This window comes from Emydura macquarii, unplaced genomic scaffold, assembly GCF_026122565.2.
Source record: "Emydura macquarii macquarii isolate MOO-44397 ecotype Brisbane River unplaced genomic scaffold, CSIRO-AGI_Emac_v2 contig_1253, whole genome shotgun sequence".
Taxonomy (NCBI): Eukaryota; Metazoa; Chordata; order Testudines; family Chelidae; genus Emydura; species Emydura macquarii.
Window position 1 is genome coordinate 30323511 of NW_027131390.1, and position 23184 is coordinate 30346694.

Consider the following 23184-nt stretch of genomic DNA (forward strand, 5'->3'; position numbering starts at 1 on the left):
AACTTTATACACAGCTTGATGTGGGGCCTGTCTCTTTCTAAGGAAAATATCAATGAAAGGCACCCTAAGGGACAGAAGAATGGAAGATCTGAACTTAATGAAGATTGACAATGACTATTATTGATGTCCTTATCACAGATGACAAGAGATTTAGGAGACTATTCTTCCATATTGACACTGTACCAGTTCAAACGCCTTTTTTTTTTTAAAACTGGTGCATTGTCTGTTTCGATTCAGCATCTGAAAAACTTGATGTGGAGAATGACACCTTTTACCCTTCCCCAGATAAACATTAACTTTCTGTTCTTCATCTTTCAAACTGAACAACAGTTGCATTAGCACAAACGGTTCTCTAGCCAGCAATTTTAATCTCAAGATTAAAAACAAAGTCAAAATTCCCAGAACTGGATCAATGCTTCAGGATTCCTTTCCCCCAACTCCAAATACACACACACAGTTTTACAAAACCCGGGGTTTGCTATGCTGGGATTTCACAACATGTGATGCTCTGTTAATAACCATTAATTTGAGGAAGGGGAAGTTCAAATTCAATTTTTTTTTTTTTTTTTTTAAAAAGCACTGATGGAACAAGGCCCAAATGTACAGAATGACCAATATGGAAATTGAGAAGCTAGAAATACCATCTTTCTTTTTCCTCAGGCAAGCACTGATAGCATGTGGCATAGTGCCATCTTGTGGAACTTGCAGGTGTCTAACAGGAAGTAGGCTAGAGAGAGAAACAAATTTATCTCCTTTAGGGGCTGCCACACATCCATTAAATGAAAACAAGCCCTGCTGAACTATGCAAGATTCAAAATGTCAGCATTGTCATTCCAAAGAATTCATATATTGTGAATCAGGTCCAAAAAACTCATGAGTTTTTTAAAATCATGATTAGGTCATTCTTCTGTTTGAAAATAATAATCTGAGCTCCTTAACTTCTCTGAAACCAGAAGGCAACTTTTCTCTACAAAAAAAAAAAAAATTGTAGGGATTCTCATCTGATCATGAGATTCCTGGAGTTTTTAGAAAAATCAAACAGCACAAAACTTGCGATAATGTGGTGAAGATTAGTAATAACGAATTGGTGAAAGCAAGTCAAATGCTCTATAGCAAATAAACGACTCAAAGTATCCAGTCCCCAGCAACAGTGTTATAACTTTGAGAATGAGGCTTGATTGAATAAAATAATCTTTTCAGAATGTAAATTCAATTTCTAAGCCTTTTGGACAGGCAAGATCTTCCATCCTCTAGACCCAGGCAAAAATCTCACCCACACTTTTTCCCTGTTTCCCAGCCAGTAAAATACCATATTTTTCAAGAGGACAAGTCCCTCTAACCAAAAGAAAAAATAAAATGCTCTAGTAAAACCATATTGGCATAAGATCCAGTATTGCAAAATTTTTAAATACATTTTTTGCAATAATGGGACTGGGGGAGACCTGGGACTTGCTAGGCAAGGAGACTGGGATTAGGATGAGAAGCCTGAAGAGTGAGCCTGCAACTGGCTAGGTGAGAATGGGATTGGGATGAAGAGTCAAGGCTGGGAAAGAGGATTAGGCAGAATGGGTCATGCATGGGGGGAAATGGGCAGACGACTCTGTGCCCAGTAGAGAATACATCCCTCCACAGACAGGAAGAGAACCCAAGATTTCTGAGTTTCACCATTCCTCTGCTGTAAGCAAATATTTGTGAAACCCACTAGCAAATTCTCCCACCCGCCAGTGGTCGACCTGGAGGCTATCAACCTATTACAGCTATCAGTTACTCTATGAGCTCAAGAGTTGGCAGAGGTCTATGTGGTGGATTTTAAGGTCCCATGCAGCTGATGACCCATGTGATGCCACATTTTGTTTTTTAAAACCTAGGAAATTACATAAACAACAGTAAGAGAACACTACTACAGTTGCAAAGTGGAACACTCAAGTTAGCTTAATTCTGGAATTTCCTTTCCCATGCAAACTTCAATTCATCTCCCTTGTGTGTATGTGTTATGATACTGTCTTTAATTACATGATCACTTACCACCCCCCCCCAGGATTCCGGTCTCATTCAGTGCACAGGATGGCCTGCTCTGGGGATATCACAGGGTTTTGTACTATGGGAGGGTATCATCTGTAGGACCCCCACCTCATCTGTCAAGGAAGCTGGAAGGTGTGTAGTGAATGAGGCAGAGGACTACAGGAAGAGAAAGTGGTCTTGGGGCTAAGGCAGTTTAATGTTGCACTGGAGAACTGGATTCTATGCTTGCCTCTACCACAGATTTCTTGTGCGATGTTAATGAAATCGCAAACTAAATTTTTCAAAGGTGGTCACTAACTGTGTTCCTCAGGTTGTTGGATGCATGACTTAACACCCTGGGATCCAATTTACAGAAGTGCACTCATCTGCAACTAAAGTCAATAGAAGCTAGGCTTTGAATATAAGAAGTGCTATTTAATGTTAAGAACTCTAAACAAAATCAGGTCTTAGGGGTCTCAAAATGCACATCAATTTTTTGTTACCTTAATCTTTCTTTGCCTCAGTTTTCCATCCGTAAAAAAGGAGATACCCTTAAACTCATAGGGCTATTGTGAAAATAAATTATTTCATGTCTGTGATGCACTCACATGCTTCTAATTATGAGCAATATTGAGAAGCCCATGAGGAAATTAATAATTTGTCTTCAGAGCAGGGTTTGAACAGCATGCAATAAATAAGGAATGGGGTGTCACACTGAACTGTGATAAAACAAAATACTGACTGCTCATCAAGTGAGCACTATCCATTTTGTGCACAATGAGGGAGAGGACATGTGGAAAACAAAATAGTAGGTGTTCAGGTAATTAAAGACAGTATCAATGCACATGCACAAGAGGACCAGATGTAGGTTCCACTGGCTTTTAACATTATTAATGTTCTTTTAACAGTTTTTGTGTGTGTGTAAAATGCATATTCATTTCAATACAGACCCCCTTCACAATGGTCATCAGTGTATGATCCCACAACCTTTAGATCCACATCTCAGACCTCTTCCACTGCAGTGAAAGCAATCGTTTTTGGTTTTTTTGTGAGGGAACAGGTACGGCGGTATAAAAACATTCTGTTATTCTCTATGGAACAGCCCATGTAGGGAGACACCACACATTGCCAGAGGGTTACATGTGTATAATATAGCAGAGCACTGGGCTGAAGGATTCTTGGCTTCTATTTCTGATTTTGGTAACAGATTGTATCAGTGATTGAACATCTTAATACAAACACCAGCTCCCCATTTGGGTTCCTCTGTGTGGATAGAGCTTCCGTATGAAGCATGAGCCTTTACCACTTGAAGAACCAGATCTCAGCATGGAAACGGTAGCAGAGTCATAAACCTCAGCTGCTAGGTTGGACACAATCATTAAAGCAGAGCTAGGAATTAAACCCATGTAACATAAGAGATCTAAGTCTCTCCCACTTTCCCACACTGCCTTCCAGAAGAAATAGCTTAAATTGTATGCTGTCATAATCCACACTAATATCATGTGGATCTTTGTTCCTCGTCAGTGCATAGACAGTGAGTCTCTTACTGCCTCCATGATGCTTTACATTTCTAGAAGTTTACTGAGCCCAATGGGATTTTGTGGGGTAGAAAAGGTGCCATCTGTTAAAGGAGAGATGCACTACAATCTCGAAAGGAGACTGCACTTGTATTTAATTTCGTCTAGAAGACATCTTTCCGACCAAAAGTGAGGATGTATGTGATGTTATACATTGCATTGGCTATATAGAAGCATCTATATAGTTTTTTATATGTTGACCTTTTCATTGATCATCATCTATTGTATTTTTGAGATCAGTTAAAAAAATTGTGAACCTTGAAGACAGCATCTATTTACGTTATTTACTGTTTAATTTAAACCACGTTTGACTCAATTAATCCAATATCCAAGCAAGGAGTTTGGAATATCAATTAGTCTGCAGCATGTCTACTGAAGCAGTTCAGCAATGACTGTTGTCTGAAGTTGTTCTTTTTTTCTGCTAGGATTTTATGAAATCACAGCTGATGTGGAAGTAGCCAACAGTTACAAAATGTCAACACACCAACCCGGCAGTAAACAACATCAAAGTGAAGCCAGCAGTTGCATCTCACAGCATGGGATACTGTTGTAATGGTTTAAATCATAAACCAAATGATTGTTATTACCGAGATAGTGAATGTCATGCTCGCAAAAAAAATTGTGCATGTTAAAAATGACTGCCATTAAAAAGATAAGTCTCGCAGGAGGAAGGGACCTCGAGTCTGTAAACAGACAAAATGCATTGCAGCAGAATGCAAGACACTTGAAACAATGTTTCCCTTGTCTAATAATCAGACTCAACTATCATTTAAAGTACCCATTACTATTGAAGAGAAGGATGGAGATAATTGGGTCTACTGCCCTTGAATCTATTTATGAAAAATGTAATGAGAAAAATCTTCTCAACAATTAAGAGACGACTGAAGTATAAAACATACACTGGGGCTTTGTGGGTCAGTTTCTGGTATTGGTGCAGCATAAGGAACAAGGGCACTGCTGATTATTATTTAAGTGCAGACAGTGAGCCTGTACAAGGCAGAAAGTGAGCGACAGGATCTGCTAAGAGGAACTTAAGAGTCAAATCTTCCCAGCACTGAGTTTCGGGAGTAATTCTTAACCATACAAGATGTCACAGTCTTAGACAAGCAAGTCTTTGCATGGGTAGGGCCTATGCTTAGCCTTGTGGGTAAAAACACACAAGATTCCAAATCTGAAGATTCTTGCTCCCTCACAGGCATTTTGTTAGGTTTAATACATTCATGTCTTTGAAGCTCCCAGGTTTCTGGAGGGAAGGTAATATCCAAGTGTAAAGATTAGGTCTGTATTATTTGTAGGGCCAAATCCTGAGCTTTTTAAATAAGTTTCATTTATTTTAATTTAAAAACTCCTACTGATTTAAGAGCTATGCAATTCCTTCTTGGGTAAGCTGATCACCTAACAGGGTAAGACTTTATACTCTAATCCCACTATTTTTTTCTAGAAGACAATGGATTTTTCTAAAGGACAGGATGACCAGCAGAACCAAATACTGGCCAAGAACAGTATTTGAAACGGAAGTTGAGAGTCACCCATGACCTCTGAAGCTGTATATATTGCAATACTTACAGAAGAATTTTAAATTTATTGGGTGCAAATCCAGAGGAAACTCCGTTATGTTCAGACCTGTATATGTTCAGACTCCATTACATTCTTGCATTATGATCTTGACTCCCGTCATGAAGTTTCCTGTGGCTTTATCCTCTTTGATAGGTTAAAGAGTTCTTTTGCTTCCTTTCCATTATTATTCTCATAACTGCACAACTAGATAATGCCTATAGAATTATTCGTGAATAGACATGTTAGCACAAGGTTAGATTGCACGAAACCCAGTAAATCAGTATGCCAGACAATACTTATTAAAGGTCAGCATGTTCATCCTACATTTGAATGCATCAGCAGGTATGCAGCTGCCTACTATGGTGATAAGCTTCCTATAAATTAACAGAACAGTGGAAGACAGGAGGAAATAGTCTAAACTGGATAACAAGAAAAATGGTCCTATACCTTGCAGAGTTATGGTACAAGACTCAGGGGTTGTCGTTCGGACAGATGGCGATCAGTAAAAGAGCAAATTCAAAATGGCCTCTTTCCTTGGTCCAGCAACACAGACAACAACTTAGACATAGTGACATGAGGAATTTCATCCAGAGCTGAAATAAATCCATGGAAAAATATTCATTTCTACTGATTTTTTCCCCCAAAACACAAAATACATTTAAATTTAAAACTGTTTGGGAGTTTGGAAAACCAAGCGGTTTTGGATTTCCCTCCCTCCTTTTCCAAAGGGAAAAAAGGAAGACAAGGGAAAGACAATGAAAGGGAGGGAAATAGAAACCCTTCTCAGTTCTCAAAAATCAAAACGAAGCAAGATGTTTCAATTTGAAAACAAACCGGTTTCATTTCTTTGCTTAAACAATAGTTTTGTGGTGAAGTTTCAAATGAAATAGTTCCGCTGATTTTTTAGAATGGAAAATACTGGTTTCCAAAAAGCCCTCAATTTCAGCTATTAACCATCAGGGATCCCCCCACCAGCATAGCATTGAGGAGGATGGAAAGCAAGCTCATGTTCAAGGACCCTCTCACAGATATGAACACAGAGGCCACCACACGTGCAGAGCCATGGCATGCAGTGCTGAGGCCCATGGACACTGCCATTTTATTGTTTATATTGTACTAAGGAGCCATGGAGCAACCGAAGGTTTGGACTATTGTGACAGTTGGGCCTATAAATGTATTCTAGTTGTAATCTCCAATGTAAAAAGTGAAAGTTCATCAACTGTCATAATGAACAGTAATATAAAATTGTTGAAGATTAGATTAAGGCAGCTACAGAAAAACTGAATTCATTTAAAACAGCAAAGGTTTGACCGATACCATTCAAGGACTGTGTTATAACTATGTCTGGTAAACAAGAGGATTAGAGGACTGGAAGTCACTGAGCCAGAATTGGTGCATCTGAAATTAGGCCTATTGGTGGACAAAATAATGCAAGGATGGCTGTTCTATTCACACACTCCTTTTGGGGGTTCTTACAATGCAAGACGACGTTTGGGAAAAGTTAGTAGTAGTGGCAGCCGTCTGCCAACAACTGCTGCAGTGAGCTTTATCATCACAGCTGCCATCCCCACCCACTCCTGGGATCTCAGATCTTCTTCATCCTAATCCTCAGAGATGTCCTGACCAGAACGAGCCAGAGAAAGGGAGCCAGATGGCATCTCACCTCCACTGGCCCTAGCTAAATCACAAACACCAGTTGGAATGTAGGACTTTGTCTGCCCCTGCCCACTTATGTGTCCTTTTCCATCCGTACATTATTTCTTCTCTTCCCTCTCTTCCCCCTTTTGCCTTCTGTGTAATAAGAGTTTGGCTTAGTCAGTCAAGATTTTATATTTCACAATACTGCTGTAAGCCTTTGACTAGAAAGAGGCAGCTAAAAACAATGCCCTAAACCAGTGTTTCTTAATGACTGGTCCATGGACCAGTGCCAGTCTGAGATCTCCGACACAGATTAGACACAGTTTAGAAAAGCAGCAAGCCAGTCCTTGGCATAAAAAAGGTTGAGAAACACTGCCCTAAAACAGCCCAATGCTGGTATGTCTATGAGTGGCTGATAAGACCAGGCACTGTGCCTATTTCAAGCAGTGAGCCTGTAAGTGAAAGTCAATACCAGAAACAGGAGCTGCATTTTCTCTCTTTGGTGTTCTTTTCTTTTTCCTTTTGTGTATGTTCATCTTGTTTTGTATTCTCATGGAATAATATTGGACTTTAACAGCAGCAGCAGCAACAATAGCTCTTAACTAATTTTTCTCTTTTCCCCCCAAAAAGGATAGTTACTATCATATAAGAGACTATTAAACAAGAAGTTTTTTCTCTTCTAAAAATGCTCTCTAGCTAAAAAGAGCAGGGGATGTTGTTAAAATGAAAGCCTTAATACACTTACATTTCAAATTTTTAAAACTGTTTTTCCTTCTTTTCTGTATCTGAAATAAAAGGGTCAAAGGGATTTTTAATGGTGTGTTTGCCAGGGTATAAAACAGACTGAAGTCTTTGTATACCAAACCTTGCTTGAAACTGCTTAGTGTTGAGTCGGAGTCACAACACCACCTTGGACTCTTTCGCCCCTTTATTCTGTCTAAACCAATCCAACAGGAGGCACAAAGTTGGTTTGAGGCTCCTATAGCCTTCACTCCCCTGGACTGCATCTCTGCTTGGGATGACGACATGATGTAACTTACTTTCTTGGTTATCAAAGGATTAAGTTAAACCCTTTTCTACATTCTGGAAGGGCATTAGTCAGCACTGGACAGCTTAACCCTGTCTTAACAAAGTTTTGGGGCAGTTAATAGTGTAGACAGGGGAAGCTGCTATAAGCCACTAGATTCACTAATGCTGTTTATGTCTGCTTGTGCCTGGAGCAAATAGCAGTTTCCCTTACTTTAGAAATTTACACCTGTGGCTGGGTGCAGATTGCTATTACCAGAGCAAACCCCATGTGTAGACAAAGCCTAAAGCAGGGGTGGCCAACCAGTCAGAGACGAAGAGCCCAAAAATAGCTATAGATACTGCAAAGAGTCACATTTACCTTACCCTCCGCCAAATATTTGTGCTGATCCATCAATTTCGGTGGCAGCTTGCACCTGGTCAATTTCACATTTGAAAGTAAAAACTTTTTGGTGCCCCATACAATGCACGTAGCCACATTTGGTAGAACAGAGCTGCATTTGTATGAGCAAAGACCTGCATGTGGCTCGCGAGCCATGGGTTGGCCACCCCTGGCCTAAAGGTATGTCTTCACTGACCCACTCAATCAATCCGGAAGTCGATGTATTAAAACCACCCCCTCAAATGGTCTAGCTCTGCATCGCCGGGAACGCATTTTCCGTCGGCACAGCACAGTGAAGACGCCACATAGACGAGGAGTTACAAAGTCGACGGGAGTTACGCAAGCTACTCTGCGAAGCTTGCATAACTCCTGTCGACTGCAGCCAAATTTCCAGGTAAATGTAGACCTGGCCTAAGTGAGCCTTGTCTTGATAGTCTGAAATATGACCCTCTTGGAGGCCTCCAATTATGTGCATCTGTCATTGAATTAGTTGTTGATTAGGGGTTGCTTAATACCCTCCTGGGAGTGGATTACCATGTAGTAGTACAGACTCTCAAACTTGCATCATATTTCAGTAACAACCATACACATACATTCATACACACTAACAATAAACATTTGGACAAAACAATGGTTTTGAAGATACAGAAAGAGCCAGCAAAGGGCTCTGAACAGTGAATTTATGCTGACCATCTGCACAGACAAAGAAAATCATAAATAAGTTACAATTTGGGCATAAGAAAAAAAAATGGGGGGGAGAAGCAGGGAGAAGAAAACATAGATGCCAGTGTGTGATTGGTTAAATTTTATTACCTAGGGGTATTGAATAATGGGATAGGTTTAGTAAAGATATAAGTAAAACTACCTACCTCCTTTACAATGTAAATGAAAAACAATACTCTTTGGGAGAACTTCACTGGACTGCAGTTCAACAACAAGCTGCTAGAACTCTTATTCCTCTGCATGTCATGGTGATGCAAAGGTATCAACGGCAACCCCAGATGAGTGGATCCTGACTGGCCATCAGATGACGTTGGTCTGTATAACAGATTTGCTTGGCATATGTATTGTGCGTGTGTGACTAATAGATGTTTAGAGCACACTGTGTAAGGCCTTTTCACTGGCAAAAGATTCTGCAGATCCATCAAGCCCCAAACCCTGTGGAAAGGGGTGGGTACTTAAAAGTGACCAGATTTTTCCTTAGCCCCGGGGATAAGGGTAGGTGCCTTAACCTGAGCCCTTGATAGGGAAAGAGTGGGGATACCTAAATAAAGTGGGTCCCATCTTGAACCCTTGGTAGGGTTTAAGTGGGGTGCCCTAGATTTTTACAGGGAACAATATACAAGTGATGAACAAAGGGTTACAGGGTGCTACTTCGAGGTACAGCATTGTCATCCGCAGATTTTATAAGCACACTCTCCACTCCATTATCACACAGCAACAGCAACTTGAGGACTACCAGCAGTAACAAAGTGATTGGTGGGGTGTGGTTGACTTCCTGTTTTATTTGGAGCAACCGGGGGTGGGGTGGAATGATATAAAATGTTAAAATAATAATTTATAAAAACATACACACACGAGCCCTGCACAGGACTCCTCCAAACAAAAATTCCATTTGAGTCAATGAAAACATTCAGAGACATAAAAGCCCAAAGGGACCATTATAATCAATTGGTCTGACTTCCTGAATTGCACAGAGCACCAGAACTCCACCCAATAATTTCTGCATCAAGCCCATAACTTCTGATTGAGCTGTAGCATATCTATAAATCAAGACTGGATGTCTTTCCAAGACTTCAAATGATGTCCTTCAATATATTGTTCCCCATGGTTAACTACCCTCATGATTGATTTGGCACTCATTCACTCTTCAGTCTGGCACAATGTGTCCCTAACATTGGTATTGGTAAACATCATGATTAATGATTTCACCATACAATGAAAAAATATATTTTCATTGATAATCAAAGTGTATAGATATGCAAAGAAAGAAAAAATGCTGCTTGAGAACTTGTTAGCATTTGATTTAAGGATATTTACTTTGTATGTTACAGGTGATGTTGGCAGTGTGTCTTAAAGGTTATAAATTTTGAAGTCGGTGGAATTTTTTGAATCTCAATGCCTACTGTGATTAATTATTGTCTTATTCTCCTTCCCACAATTTCCTGCAGCTGTGAAAAATTAAATAGATAAAAATGGAAAAAAGCTGAAAGCCACCCATGATTGTATGTAACGGAATTTGAAATTTGTCAAAGTAGAAAAAAAAATGCTTAAAGATAAACATAGATCTGTCAAAATTATAGAAAATAAAAATTAAGATTTTCCCAGAGTAAACATAGACCGTGTTGCCTTTGTTTCTGAACTCCTGGAGGTTTCCCCTCAGTAGTTACACTGAAGTATTTAAAAGTGGTTGTGTGCTGTGGTAATCTCACAGCAAGCCAGGATTTGCCAACAGGGAATTGACCGGGTGCTTTCTATGATTAAAAGCCCTGTGATGTTTGGATTAGTTATTGCTAAATTCAGTTGGCAGATATTCCTAGCTCCAACTCTCCCAACTGCATCTGTATCTTTAGAAGGAAATTCTTAAATAGTTCAAAAGTCTAATATTCCAACTATTGTCTCAAGGTTCCCAGGTGAATGGCTGCATACTCATGATGTCAGCTGCTGTAGCACATAATCAGTAAGATACATAGGCACTAAATACATAAAGGACAATGTACCTCCAGTATCTGTACCCTGGTATTTCATAGTAACTCATCATGAGCACAAAAACTTGAGCTTCATTGACCACAAATATACAATTTAAAAATACCTTTTAAAAGACACAGTAAAGCAAATTTCTCTTTTTTGTTTTTCAACTTATACTTAAGCTTGGTATAATTGAATTTTAAAAAATAATTAATGTATGTTTATTTTTAAGCATTTTTTCCTCTTTTTATCAATTTACATTTTCACAGCTGCAGGCAACTCCGGGTGGAGGGGGTGGGTCAGAGACAATTATTTAATGATAGACGTTGAGATTTGAAAAATTCAAGCTTTATAACCAGAAAGTTTATCCATGGTTTTGTGGGATATTTGTGGAGGATTCCCAGGACTCAAGTCAGGAGGCGCTGTGTCTACACCAGAGAGTAATAGGGCTTGAAACGTGGGTCCTGACTTAATTTGGACTTGAACTCTTCACCCCTGCCCCAGGGCTGAGGACCCTAGGTTGAACCCTGAGTGAGAAATCTGTGTGTAGGCAGAAGGAGTGTTTGGGTGCAAGCCTAAGTACGAGCCAGGGTTTACACTGCTGTGTAGACATACGGTTAGGGTATGTCTATACTGCAATGTAAGCCAGGGTTACTGGGACTAGAAACAGCTGATCTGTGTTAGAGAACTCTGGTCTTGAGCATCTACATTGTATTTTAACCCTACGTTAAGATTTTTCTAAACTGTGCTTGAACCTAGGGTTCTGGCATCCATACTGCAGTGTGCAGGCCTGAGTCAAAATAATCATATCCTAGAATCCCTAGTTGCTTGGAGGGCAATCAGTATTCCCGTCCTAGCAATATTAGGAAAGTCAAATTAACTTGTAGCCACTCTAGCCCTAGAACTGTGGTGCACTATGGGCAAACTTTACTGGGCACCCTGCACATTACAAGAAATCTGAAGCCACTCTCTTCTCAAGAAGCCTCAATCAGTTCACTCTCCACAGCAAACCCAAAGGCTCTCCAACAGTGTGCTGGGACATGAGTGATCAGAAGAGAATGGATTCACGCTGAGTTCTGCAATTCACAGAGGCGAGGGGATGGATTCCATTTTCAATAGAGTGGATTGCAGATTGTTGGGATAGAGAGGACTAAGGAAGCTGTCCCATGGAATAGTAGGATATTTCCAGCTGACCCCCAGGACCTGAGTCAAGAGGGGCTGCATTGACACTGCAGAACAATAGGGCTTGGATGGTCCTGTTTTAATTTGAGCTTGGACACTCCAATTGTGCAGGGCCCTGAGACTCTGGGTCTGAACCCTGGGTTAGTGAAATTGCAGTGCAGTCACAAGGGCAGGGGGGTTAGGCTTGAGCCTGGGTTTATAGTGCAGTGTAGACATACTCAGAGAGTCTAAGTAAGTTTGACAATGATTGCAATTGAAGGGGTGATATGTTCAACACCATTTAAGAAGTCAGTGGGATCTGATCAGCTCACTCAGACGCTATTGAAGACCACCCCCAACCCAATGAAATCTTACATGCTAATTATCTACAGGACAAAATTCTAGAGTGGCATTTGCTCTATGCAATACTGCAGTAACACTAGTTTTTTGGAACAGGCAACATTTAAGGCAACTTTTGCACATTTTATATGTTATAATTGATAACCATCCCTCCACTTGTTGGTAAAATTAAAAAAGCATATATTCTTCTTAATATATTCTGTGAATTGCACAACACCATGGTACCAGTGCATTTAAAGGAGTCTTTGCTTCTGTACAGTAGCTCATCATTTCTCCTCTTTTGCTACTTACCATCCCAGACAAAGAAATCAGATTATTGCCCTCCAAGCAACATTAGGAAAGTCAAATTAACTTGAGAATTCACGTTCCTGGAAAGAAGATTCCAGTGCAAAGTACCTACATTTTATGAATTAGTTTAGCATTGACTTTGCAACTAAATTATCTTATTATCTCTTCCTTAATGCTACTGAAGCAAAATTTAGAATGTCACAGGTAAATGAAGTAGGAATGCAGAGGTATGCCTCCCTTTGGAGATGCTTCACTCATATGCATCATATTTTACGGCTGAGCTAATTAGTCATGTGCCCTCAGAGTGTTATCCAGAGCAGATTGTTGCAATTTACTGTGCAATTGTGACAGAGCCCAGTAGACAGCATGGCTGGGGATCTTAATATTTAATAAAGGAAATAGGAGGCAACTGGAAGAGAAGCTAAGGACAGCAAGGCACAGTAGGAGGTACAGTGATCTCAATTTACAAGCTAACATTTGCCTACAGTTACCACACAGCTCCCATACGTTAGTTACTGTTCTACAGAAGCAGGGGGAAAAACAGAAGATGGTGGCATCTCTGATACTGCCATATGGTAAATTCTGGAAATGCTAACTTTTTAATTTAGCTCAACTCGTACTAGTAATTTAATGCTTAAGTAGCCTTAAAAAGTCAGTTTAATAAGCTATTGGTGAAGACAGTATGGAGACATTTCTTCCATAAAAAGAAATTAAGTGAAATGGATACAAAAGTTACACTAGAACAGTTTTTTAAAAATGTGTGTACAATGCAGTGCTCAAGTTAACTGGAAGATATTTCTTTGACTTCTTCATTATCCTGGGTCAATGTTTACCCATACTCAGGGTTTTAAAAAAGGCACACAGAAGGGGGAGGGGGGGAGAGGCAGGAAAATCTGTAAATTTCAGTTAATGGAGCATCCTGCTAATTATTCCATCACAGGAATGCGTGTAACACCTTACAGTGAATGGGATGCTGGATGAACCCTACAGCTATGGCAACCCAATGCTTCCACGTGGACTCCAGACCACCCCTTTTACCTTGGCTTCATGGCTCCCTGAAGAGCTCTAACAATGACTGGTTTCCCCATAAAGTAGCATCTATAGAGAGGACCAAGCAGAAGTGAATACAGATGGGAGCAGCATGAATTCTTTGTTAGATATACATGGGATCTGGAGTGGAGCATACCAGTGGCAAAGCTAGGAATGGAATTTGGGTAGGCCCCAACTTGTGGTGGATGGACAATGACTCGTCCCAGCTTCATTCAGACTCAGCTACTCTCCAGAGAAGGGGGCAAGCACTGACTGGGCCTGATCCAGGCCTGGGAGGTGGCAGATGCTGGATCAAGCCCAGGGCTAAGTCTCTGCCTCCCACAACATACCCTGACCTTGCCTGCCTGGAAACAGCATCAGATGTACTACATTGCTGTCTCCAGCTTCTGTGAGCAAAGAGCAACCACTGCTTCTGAAGCTGCCTTGGGATTCGTTCCCGCAAGCCTCAAGTGGATGTGGTTACCTGGACTGGCAGCACCTCAGTTTTCTGGGGAGGCATGGCATCCTGAAGTACAGGTGAGAGCGGGGTCCAGGTTCAGCTCCCCTGGGCTGAATAGGGCACAAACGACAGGCAGGCACACAGACAGAGTGAGTCAGTAGCAGCCACCCCCCTGCCAGTTTGTCTGATACCTGAGCTGCCACCTAAACATTCACACAGGCTCAAATCCGAGTGGGCCTAGGTACTAACTGGATAGGCAGTGGCCCACTCAGGTCCACCCATGGCTATGTCCCTGGAGCATACCACAGACAGGCTGCTCTCCAGCTCCATGTGGTCCCATCAGAGGTTCATTCGCAAGTGCCCCTAAAGCTCTGGCATACTGGTTTTCCCACAGGGCCCAGGAACTAGAAAGAAAGCATTCATCCCTTCCAACCAGGCCCTATTTTTTGTTTTCTTTTTGCTTGCATTAGGGAGAAGGGAAACTATGGTCTTATTACTTAATGACCGATCAAGCCTGCAAGTTTGCTTTTTGCAGTGGGAAGAACTCAGAGCATGCATGTCCCACCTCCTCAAAACTGGCTACTACAATCATCAGCTAGTAACAGACAAGCACTAAACGGAAAAAAAAAAAACCCAAACCTTATCAATGTGTGTAAACTATTGGTGCTATGGGATAATTCTTCTTTTTACCCATTTATCTTGGCTGCAGACCAGGCCTTAGTGTAAATAATTTTAGACAGAGTCTCTATAGCCCATTCCAAGCTGCAGTGAAGGATCCAGGGCATTCTGATAGCAAGATGCCCTTGGGTGTGCAGCCTTTGCAGTTGAGGGTGAAGGGGAAGATAAACTACTTACATTACTGAACGAGAAGTCTTTGCAAACACTGGCCCTTACAGCCTGTGAAGAAGTAATCCCTGCAAAAGTGGTCTAGGAAGGTTGCTGAAATTCAATACCCTCTATCCCCCATCTGTGCTAGGCTTCCTATTTTGGCTCAATGACAAAATGTATGTCTCAGAGGGAGGTCAGTCAAATATATCAAGAGGTAGTTAATTCTTCTCAGTGCTCCTAAAGGACCTGCAACCATCCAGGCCTAGCAACAGTTCCATTTCTTCAGTTATGGTGCTGAGACTAAGCTGCCAAATGGAAAATCGCAGCAGAGAGGAGAAAAGGAAAAACAGCCATTGAAAGGAATCCAGTGATATTCAGGAGGAAAGGGAAGAGTTTTTGGCCTGCATGGACCCCAAAAGGGAGACAAATCACTGCTTTTCTGTACTCCATATAAACTGTTCAGACCTCATTTGTCATGTATTGACAAAGAGTGAGAGAGCACAGTGGCCATGGAAAACTTCTGACATACTGAGCAAAGCACGGCAAAAACTACATGACAATTTCATTTTGTTGGACAGCTTGTATATCTCCCCATCCTTCATCAGAAATCCGTTAGAGGGAAGTCATGGTACGAGTAGGGTTTTGTGTTAAATTTCTGCACAGAAAATCTGTTACTTTAGCAGGAGTCAGCTTTTATTATGCAGCCTTTTGAGTGGATTCTGCAGCCTTGCACTCTATTTGTGCTGATAGTTTATCTGGTAGATTTTCAAGCTCCCAGAGCAGCACTCTTCCTAGACGGCATTCATAAAACAGTAAGGGAGATGGGTAATTATAACTGATTACTATTGATATCTATCCCAGTATGGCACTAAAATTGATAGAGAAGCATTTCTTTGGGATTTTATCAAAACAATATATGTGAAACCGATTGGGGAAAGGATCATCCTACATTTGAAGGTCAAGAACAAAAGTGATTTACATTCTCTGTTAACCAACACTGCAGAGAGGACAGGGAGTTTGTGTTGGCACTGGGTACTTCATTATTTATTTATTAACTTGGGCTTGTACTATACATATCTGGGCTGCTTTATAACACAGATTGTTAAGTAACACTCCCCCTTTGAAATCAGCAGGGAGTTCTGCTTTAAAAAAAAAAAAAAACCCTCACAACAATGGCAAATATGGCCCAAAATTTTATTGGGAAGAGTTCATCAGACTGACAAAATGGTGCTTACACAGGCATGAAAGCCAGGTGGGCACTCTGTATTGCCTGGCCAGTGTTTTATCAAGTTGGTGCCTTGGTTTATTTTAATCCAACAACTGTCAGTTGCAAGTTATATTATTCAGGCAAGGAATTTAGAGGCAGGATGCATGGATTGATCAATAAACCAGTGACTTGGTTTTATCTTTTTAAAAACCTGGGGCCCACATCTTCCACATCCTTGTCCTTCCCACTGAAAGAAAGAGAAGGAAATTTAAAGTGACTGAAGAAATTGCAAGAGCAGCACTGGTAACGCATGTTTGTCTTAGGTTCTTTTCTGCACACTAACCTTCTGATATTGCAGTTAAACACTGCCTCATTCAGCAATTTCTAGCACCTGGAATTTAGCCTAATTTTATTTCTGTGTTTTCGTGCTTAAACATTTAGCTGTATTACATTCTGGAAAAAGGGGGAAAAATCCCCAAAACAAATTAAAAGTAATTTTCTTTGTCTGTTTTGTCTCCCAACTCCTTTCTGTGCTGTTAGCACCTATGTAAAAGGGAAACTATCCTCTCCTGCATAACCGGTTTCTAAAATGAGTTTAGTTAAACATCACACACAACTATTACAGTATTTCAAGCTGAGGTTCAAAATGTACCCCCAGTTCAATTTATGAGGGTAAGAGGTATGAGTTAGGTACAACAAACATGATTAACCTAACACTATGCTCAGTAGCCTGTTTAATGAAACATTATAGCACTAACTCCCTGCATAGACGAGAATAGTTATTTTGCATTACACAACATCCCTCCCACCCCCCGAATAGTCCAACTGATCATTCTCAAGTTGAACTGCAAAGTGTAAAGACAATGATAAATAATATATTTTAAAATGCAAAAGATCAAAAAGTGTTGTGTTCCCCTGAAAAGTGGCAAAATAGAACCATATTTATTGACTCTCATATCATATTTGCTTAGTTAAAAATATGGTTATCAAGAACCAGCTGTGCAACCTTCACTGGGGTTTGCCCTTTCTGGTTTATGTATCTTCACCAGTAATAGGGGCTTATTGGACAAGTTCTATATTCCCTTTACATCTATGCAAGCCAATTTAGAACAAACTAGAATTTGGTTATTGCTTTCTGTGGTTGCTTGAGCCAAAACAGACTCCAACTTACTCTCCTGTCTGTGTTAGCTTCACGGAGCTAATAGGAAAAAGCCCTTGTCACTAAACCAAGCAGGTATTAATCTGAACATCCACAGAGCCAATTTGTGATTAAGAAGGTGCTATTTTTAGAGTCACTTTTCAGCTAATCACAGTTTAAGAATAGTGAATATTTGGGGGGGGGGGGAGGGGGGGGAGGAAGAGGGAACAAAGAGATTTATAACTGAAAAGGTATAAAATGTTAACAAAATAACATGTGCACACTGGAATTTACTATGCCAAATTCAGTAAAAGGCAACATTTTTGCCAAACAAACTCCAGAAACTAAGGATTCATAGTTTATAAGGCCAGAAGGGACCATTATGATCATCCTGCGTAACATAGGCCCTCCTGCATAACATGGGCCATAGAATTTAAGTCAGTTATTCCTGTATCAAACCTACCATCTTTCAGCTCTTCCATTATAATCCCCTAAACATAATCTTAATTCATTTAGCATCACAATAACTGATTGCTCAGAGACATATTGCAAAGCTTTGGCCCTATACTTGATTTCTGTAACATAAAATGCAGTTGCAGCTGGCAAATATCCCAGCCCCCTAGCTTATTATCCAAATAAGCTCCTGAATTCAAACAATCCTGAACTTTGGTACATTCTGAATCCACTTTAGCAGCTCAGGTTGAACTTTACTATGGACGTACTTTACATTTATGTGCCTTTCATCCGTGAAAATCCCAGAGAGATGAACACACTAAAAATACAAGTATAACTGATTCTGTAACTGAAATGTAGCAACTGTAAAAGCATACACCAATATTAGGGTAGTTTGTTATATCCATTTGAAACTAGACCCAGAAAGTAAATTACCCAAGATGGGCCAAAACACTTAAGGCCAGTTTTGCAGAAGAACTCAGGTAGTCTTTTAGGTACCAAAAGAAGTGGCCTGATTTTCAGGAGAGCTCAGTGTTTGGTGCTTTGAAAATCCAGCTACAAACACCACAATAGCAGCTGCTGCTTACTGAGCTCGCTTGAAAATCTGGTCCCATTTGTGGGGATTGATCTCTTGAAAATGTGGACCCACAGCTAATCCCCCCTCATTTTTAAGGAAGTTCTTTAATGACCACAAGCAATATATGGATCAGTTCAATAAGTCCCCATCCACCACAATGAAATATATCAATTCAGAGGAAGGAGTTCTACTTATTGACTCACCAACATGACTTCTTTCATCACCCGGCCCAAGCTCAGAGTTAGGACAGCCCAAATCAGCTTAGCTGCTGTGAGCTGACAGAATTAGAGCACAAGGAACTGCGACCTTACGCTCCCTGCCCCAAGACTTGAAGCTGAGTCCTACGGAGCAGGGCTTGATGTTTGGAAATTCTCAGTTCAAGTTTTCTTTCATTATAATTGTTTTTCTGTCAACTGGCTGTGAGTGCAACAGTGTTTTGTTGCCAGCCTGACTGAATTCAGGAAGTACAAGAAATCTCAGCACAGAACCTGTTACTTGTGAGCACTCCAACTCCATGTTGCAAAACACAAGAAGGTCAGAGTTGGATAAGCATTCGGATGATTAAGTTCTTCTCTGAACTGAATGAAGCACCAACATTTCAACTATCGGTACGTGCCTAGATTTAATATGAACTCTCATGATAACAACCTTCTGCCCTATAGTAGCAGTTAACACTGGGTATTATTACTGTGCCGCTGGCTGGATTGCGGGGCCATTGAGGTGTATTCGGGAGCTCTGATTACTCCATCCTACACCAATTTCATGTTGGGGTGTGATGCTAGCTGGATTGGGGAGCCATTTATTATGTAATTTAACATCAATATGTCAAAAATCATAATAATTCATATAAGATATGCCATATCAGGTACTGTTAGAAAGGCTATAATGTGCTAAGTAAGATGATTATGTTTATGTTCATGTGTTATTTGTGTTATGGATATGTTTGATATTTCAACTTGTGCTGTGTCTGGGCGATACCCCAGACAGAATGGCTACAGCACTAGCCTGCTTAATGGCCCATTAAAGAAATTCACAGGTACAGTGGGCCCAGGGGTAGAAGCCAGGGATATACCTGATGAGTCACTTATTCATGTGACCCTGGACTCCATCTTATTTCTGTAAATTTCCACAAGCATCATGGCAAAGGCCAAAGGACATAAAAGGCAGCTGCACCACATCCATTTTGTCTTCAGTCTTCACCTACCTCTGGATCAACTCATCTACAACTGAACTGAAGCTGTAAAACAAAGGACTGAGACCCATCCAGGTACTGCACGTACACCAGAGGGACAATACAAGCCTACAAACTCCACAATTATACTAGAAACCTGATATATAGGGATTTTCAAATCAATTGTATGTGTGTGATTGCTTTAATCATGTAACATTTCTCTTATGGTTTGTTTCTTTCCTTTTGTAATAAACTTTTAGTTACAAAGGATTGACTGGCAGTGTGGTACTTTGGGTAAGATCCAAACTTCTATTGATCTGGTACTGTGGCTGACCCTTTGGGGTCAGGAGAAACCTTTTTGGTAAAGAGCATAGAGTTTTAAATAACTGATCTCTTTACTGGACCTAGTGGCCAATTGGGAGCTAGAGACTGGAATGCAGTAAAGGGGGCTGTGTGTATTTTTATTTTAGTTTCTTGATAACCAGTTGGGAGGAATCAGAAGCACTGTTTGTGGCTAGTTGGGAAATCTGACTTCAGTGTCACCCGCCATTGCTGGGAGAATCTGCTCTCCTTTTGCAGCCTGCTCTGACCTTGGTATTTTCAGGTAGCTACCCTAGGTGTGGCCAGGTCACAATTACATCTTACTAAACCATTGTAAAAATCTGAGATTGAGATAATCATTAATGAACCTGACTACTATGACCCAATGAAGTGTGATTATGGAAAATAAGGGGTCACATGGTGCCATCAGTTTTGATGAAGACTAAAATGGGGACTGTGGCCCTGCATATTTAAGAAAATATTGTGCTGCCTTTACACCCAAATCCACTAAAAATAAAACAACCCAAACATACAAAAAAAAAGCCACCAATCAAGTAAACAGCCTTCCTCTGGTGCATGTTTCTGCAAATTAAAATCCAAAAATAGAACTATGACAGTACAACTGGCCACCCCTCATGGGATCATTATCTTTTTAAATTTAAGACTGGAATTAAATTTGAGACTGGAAGAGTGATTTCCTTCAGCCACAGATAAACAGCAAACCAAACCAGACACATAGCAGCTTTCCTCCATCTAATCCAAGTGACCGCTACCACTATAGCCTGCTTTCTGCAGCAGAGTACAGTTAAGAAAACAGCCACAAACAAACAAACAAACAAAAAAAAAGCAGACCTCCCTATTTTTTTTTTTTTTTTTTAAATATAAAAAACAGATTCCTGGGTCAGAGGGAAACACTGTGATCATCCAGTCTGACCTCCTGTATAACACAGGCCATAAAACTTCCTCAAAGTTATTCCTAGAGCAGATCTTCTAGAAAAACATCCCATCTGGACAATTCTTACTGGTAAAAATATATACCTTAATCTCAGTCTGAATTTGTCTAACTTCAATTTCCAGTCATTGGTTGAGTCCTCCCCAATTCAAACAACATGGTTAAATCCACTTACCCTCCTCATCTCAGGCCTGGGCTTGATTCAACAAGTTGCTGGTCTGGAAAACAACCAGACACCTTTCCTAAGTCTTCAGAAGCACCTTTACAGCACCCTGTGTGAGCTTCATGGCCTCTGAGCCTAACGAGCCACAGCTGCTAACACTTCTCTCTAACTCTGGCAGCTCAAGCAATCTGTAACTCCTCCAGTCTGCCCAGTGAGGGCTTTAACCCCTTCTTGTTTCTCACAGGAATAAGGCACAAGTACCCCATGAAGAGAACATACTAAAAGAGAATGAAAGTTACTGTGATTCTCATAAAATCTTTCAAAATGCATTGAAATGGCAGAAAAGATATGCAAACTAAATTCTTAAGAAAATATCTACAGTCTTAAAAAAAATCCATTTTGATAGTGGCAATCTAAATGTCTTTAACAGGTTACCTAGATTTTCACAGGGGAACCCTTAGTATCGGGGGGAGTTACACAGACCCTTGCTATTTCCTTCAATGGCAGTTAGGTTGGGCCTAGTTTTAAACAGTAAGTATATGAAATGTAAACACTGCCATAGTTCAATGCAGAGCTATCACACATTCAGGGGCTGTGTTCCCTGACACCACTAAGAAATGTGCTGAATTAAGCACTGTGCATAATTTGGATGCAGATCAGACTATGAAATGCAGAACTGAAAAAGCCATGAAGAAGAAAGGCCAGCATGTGACTTGGCACACCTATTGTTTTTCACAACTCTGACTCTCTGACAGCATTATGGCTATGACACTAGGTTTTCTTCACTAGCTAGCAATGGAGTTTTCCTATGTGTACATATACTGCAGAGTGAGATGTATTTGGCCATTTGCTCATGCAGTTTTGAAAACCAGGCCCAAACATGCACACCTGATTGTGGTAGGGAAGTGTACTGTTTTGGGATTCTTTTGCTCTGGAGTTAGCACTGACATCAGCCAGAGGCAGGGATGAGTTATGCAAGTGGCAGTAAAATAAAACAGCACGTCCTTCTACCCCACACATCAATGATGCTTCTCAATTTCCTCCTTTTTTCCTTTTTGTAGTCTCTTTCCACTTTCCCCTCTGGAAGTATAGTGCATTAATAAAGAACTATTTTACTGATATGGGCAGAATTGGCAACAGTTACTAACACAGAATAAAGTCAATAAATACAGGTATTTAAAATTGTACATCACAGGTTATGAATAAAGAAGTAACTATAATGGTTACTGCCAGGATCCTATCTATCATCCTAAGCAGTATAACCATTTCAGTGGAGGGTATCTTTCTTTCTTTGGAAATGTAAGCTTCAATTTCCATATCAGGTTATCCTATATAAATGTTAAACCAACCCAAATAGGAAATTTTAATTGTATTACTTTTTAAGCCACTGCCTTTTATTTTTCACCAATTAATGATGTTTAAATTTCATATCATGCATGATACTTGATTAGCTCTCTTAAATATAGTGGAGGTTACACTGTCTCTATTTATGTCATTCATTAATCACAGCTCAATAAGTGCTGTCGGAAAGTTGGTGGCTTTGATGGCTCGTTATTCACTGCATTCTTTTTTTTGGTAGTTAATCAAATACGCTCCTGCTGTGGTCAAAGTAGTTTGATAATAGCTTTAGATGTGATCTGGCCTGAAAAAAAAAACAAGTTTAGTTATTTATTTATAGCAAGGTAACTATAACCTTCCATTTTACAGCGCCTGGCAAGATACATCCTTAATTTTTTTATCATGAATTTATGCCTAAGTAGCTGGGGAAATGTCTCTGTAAATTCTACTGTTTAAGTGAAACACATTGTAGTGATTGACTAATTACTTGTAGCGCTGAAATGAGTTGTGAAATTTTCTGCTGTCAGTCATGGTGAAATCATGTTTCTTTTCAACAGATTGGAGCTAGAACAATTGTCAAAATGTGTTAAAACTGCAGGAGGCAGTAAGTCAAATGAGAGTATCCAGCTGAGAGAAATTTCTACCCTAGGATAAAAATGAACTTTTATTTTCATTTCAAGAGCTTGACTGAGTTAGATTTACTTTTAAAACATCTAGAAATAAAAATTCTCAAAAGCAAGATTTAGTGGGCACACATAACCACAAATGAAGTGCCAGCTCAGAGGGGAAAAAAGTAAGAAAATGATATGGGAGTAAGATTCATCATGTAGGACAAAACTAAATCCAGAAATGAACTGTCTGAATAAGAC

The 23184-nt window shown here is 40.2% G+C and overlaps 1 long non-coding RNA gene across 1 annotated transcript in view; it reads right to left on the bottom strand.

Moving 5' to 3' along the window:
• The window catches only part of LOC137153996 (uncharacterized), an 83008-nt gene extending 61897 nt beyond the window's left edge, over positions 1–21111 (bottom strand). The window contains exon 1 of the long non-coding RNA XR_010920012.1: positions 20990–21111. This is a non-coding gene — a long non-coding RNA (uncharacterized lncRNA). The remainder of the gene's footprint in view (positions 1–20989) is intronic.
• Positions 21112–23184: the final 2073 nt, after the last annotated feature.